At 40.7% G+C, this 3,621-nt stretch overlaps 1 pseudogene; it reads right to left on the bottom strand.

Moving 5' to 3' along the window:
• Window positions 1–1,140: 1,140 nt before the first annotated feature.
• LOC102492878 (ribosome biogenesis protein NOP53 pseudogene) overlaps window positions 1,141–3,621 on the bottom strand; it is a 9,996-nt pseudogene continuing 7,515 nt past the window's right edge.

The raw sequence follows: 3,621 nt of genomic DNA, 5'->3' as shown, positions 1-3,621 counted from the left end.
GTGTGTGTGTGTGTGTGTGTGTGGGTATATCCAATTTTTAAATTGACAATTGGAACCAGCAGATGGCATAGTGGTTATGTCTCTGGACTCCCACATGGGCAATTGCGGTTTGAGTTTCAGACTCAATGGTTTGAAACACACCAGGCACATATGCATATGTGCCCAAAATCCTGAGAGGAGACTGAAGGAGAAGGGATTGCAGTGTGGCCACCCCCCCTGGGGAGTGATTTATCACTCACTTTCTCTCTGGCTCTCTCTGGCTCTCCAGTGAGTGCATGAGCCCTATAGCAAAAATCTCTAAAAATAAATATATATATATATATGTATACACACACACACATATATAGACAATTACATGGAATCAACCTTAGTGTCCAGCAACTGATGACTAGAGTTTTAAAATATGGCACATATACACAATGGAATAATACACACCCATAAAGAATAATGAGGTTCTGTCATTTGATATAAAATGGTCAAGTCTAGAAGATGTCATTCTACTTGTAGTAGTAGTGGTTTATTATTCTCAAAGTTAAGAATTATTTATCAAATGCTAATAGAGCCCAAGCAATTAGAAATCTACATGCCAAAATATAGACAAAAACCACAGGCCTCCTAAAGCATACATCCTAGTGGATTGAGGAGTTTATGATTCCAAAGTGCTATGATTCTAAAATATATTGGGTCTAAGGGTAAATGTTTCCACAATTCTCAGTCTGTTACCTAATCATAATAAATAAATAAACAAATTTTTAAAGAAAGAAAAAGAAAGAGGAAGAAAGAAAGAAGAAAGAAAGAAAGAAAGAAAGAAAGAAAGACGAAGAAAGAAAAAGAGTGGTTATATACTATTATATACTATTCTGAGGGTCTCCAACTCTGTCATTCACAATGTCTGTAGCACAGGAGTTTCAGGACCATGGGGAAGAGGAAAAGAAACCTGCGTCCAGAAGTCTCCCCTTGGGTCTCCTCACCCTACATCTCCCAGCTCTGCTTTGTGAGGGCTATAGAGAATTCCCTGCTGTACAGATGATGAACTATGGGGATGACAGAACAGCTCTGGGACCCACTTCCCCAAGCCCTACCCTGTTCCATGCACACCAACTTTTCTTTCTTCTCTTCAGAATATATTTTCAAAAACCTTTACTTTGAGTTCACAGTTTTTTCTACTTCATCAATTCTGATGTTATTGATTTCTATTGCATTTCTCATTTTGTTCATTGTGTTTTTCAAATCCAAGATTTCTTCATTAAACTTCTCAATAAGTTTCTGAATTATTTCCTTATGTGTTCTTGAAATTTGTTGAGCATCTTTATTACAATTATTTTGAATTTTTGTCAGGTAGTTCATATATCTCTGTATTTTTAGGATCAGTCACTGGCACCTTATTTTGTTCATTTGTTGGCATCATAGTCCCCTGATTGTTCTTTTTTTTTTTAATTATTTTATTTAACTTTATTTATTTATTTATTTTTATTTTACCAGAGAGGAACAGAGTGAGAGTGAGAGCAAGAGAGAGAGAGAGGGAAAGGGAAAGTGAGAAAGCAAGTCACCAGGTCTGGGACTCAAACCACCGACCATGTGGGAGTCCAGCCCCCTTAACCACCACACCACCTGCTAGCCCCTCCCCTGATACTTCTTTTTTTTTTTTGGAGAGGTTTTTGCTATAGGGCAAACAGACAGAGAGACAGAGAGACAGAAAGCGAGAAATCACCCCCAGAGGGGATGGCCACGCCGCAATCCCTTCTCCTCCATTCTCCTCTAGGGATCTTGGGCACACACGCACACGCGCCCAGCATGAGTTCTAAGTCACCAGGTCTGGGATGCAAACCGTGGCCGACTACGTGGGAGTCCAGCAACATAGCCATTACGCTAACTGCCGGTTCCCCCCCCCTCCCTGATAGTTCTTGATTCATGCTCTCATACATTGTGCTTTGAAGGAATACGTTCTTTGGTCCAGTCTCAATGGCACAGTTGGTAACATACTGAACTGTAGTGCTGGAAGTCATATAGTTTCAGCTCCTTAGCTCAGCCAACCTGAAACATGCTGGGTATACTTGTATCCATGATCCTGATGGCTGGAGGACTGAGAGCAGGAGATCATCATGTGACCAGACCCTATAAAGGGTGTTTCTCTCTCTTTCTTACTCTCTCTCATGAAAATGCACTATCATGAATAAATAAACTTTTCTTTTAGAGAGAGAGAGATTTTCGCTATAGGGCATGTGCACTCACCAGAGAGAAAGAAACAGAAAATGATAAATCAACCCCCGGGGGGATGACCACACCTCAATCCCTTCTCCTCCAGTCTCCTTTCAGGATTTTGGACATTCATTCACATGCGTCTGGCATGAGTTTTAAGCCAACAGGTCTGGAATTCCACCTGTGTCAACTACGTGAGAGTCCAACAATGTAACCATTATGCCATCTGTTGATCCCAAAATAAAGAAACTTTTTTAAAAAGTAGATATTTATTCCAGTCTTCATAGTCTTTTTCCAGTCTTCACAATACAACTTTGTCAACAGAAAGCCTATCCAAATATTCTAGCCAGACTGTCTGATGTGATCTCATAAACTCATGCTGCAGCCATGGCAGCATTAGGGAGTTCTCTAAACCCAGAGCTGCTATACATAGAACAGCTTGGGCTGGAATCCCATGACCTCTGAGTCTAGAGCAGAACTGAGGGGCACTGAAACTCATGGCCATCATGGCTTGCCTGCTGTTGAAGTTTTTCCAAACTCCAAGGCCACTGTAGTCAGCCAGAAGTGATGCAGACCAGAACTCAAGTCCTTCTCAAGGGTCTGCTTCATTCTGGGTTTTATCGTGGTGTGCCCACAATTCAGATACAAGGCAAAGCCCTACATGTGCTTCCCTCTCATTTACCCAGGCAGACAGTATCTCTTTCCACATTGTGCTGCCTGAAGTTGGAGGAGGGGTCACATGAGTAATATAAAATTATCTTTCCTGGGGACCAGCAAGCGTTGTGGAGGTTAAGGCTCTGGGTTCCACATGGCCAACTGTGCAGTTTGAGTCCCAGACCCAGCACCTTGAAAATCATGCTAGGCACATGTGTGTGCATGCCAAAATCCTGAAAGGAGAATGAGAGAGAAGGGATAGCAGTATGGCCAACCCTCCAGTGTGTGATTTCTCACTTTCTCTCTCCTCCTCTCTCTGTCTCTCTGTATATGCCCTATTGAAATAAATAAATAAATAAATAAATAACAAAACAAAAATAACTGTCCTTCCTATTCTGTTTAATGCATCTTTTCTTATTAATATGTTGTAAGTAGGTACTGTGATCACTCACCTGGATTCCTTACTTCCTGTTAAGATTTTTTAAATTTTATTATTATTATTATTACTCATACATTCCGTTGCTATACATCATTTAGATTGTAAAGGGACTTTACCAAGCATGATGTACACCTCAGTCCAGCCCAGTTGAGAATACTATACACATCCTTGTCAACAGGTAATAAACCATATCTGTGTCCCACAAGTGTCTTACCTCTCTATTTTTTCCCCAAATTTGCTTTCCTGCACTTCCCCTCCCACACTCTCTTTCCACTTTGTCTCTAGTGTCCATTATAATTCTTAATGCTGTTAAGGTATTTTCATGAATA

This window comes from Tupaia chinensis, unplaced genomic scaffold (assembly GCF_000334495.1).
Source record: "Tupaia chinensis unplaced genomic scaffold, TupChi_1.0 Scaffold000037_18, whole genome shotgun sequence".
NCBI lineage: Eukaryota > Metazoa > Chordata > Mammalia > Scandentia > Tupaiidae > Tupaia > Tupaia belangeri.
Note: the sequence above shows the minus strand (reverse complement) of the source record. Positions and strands in the feature narration are given on the sequence as shown.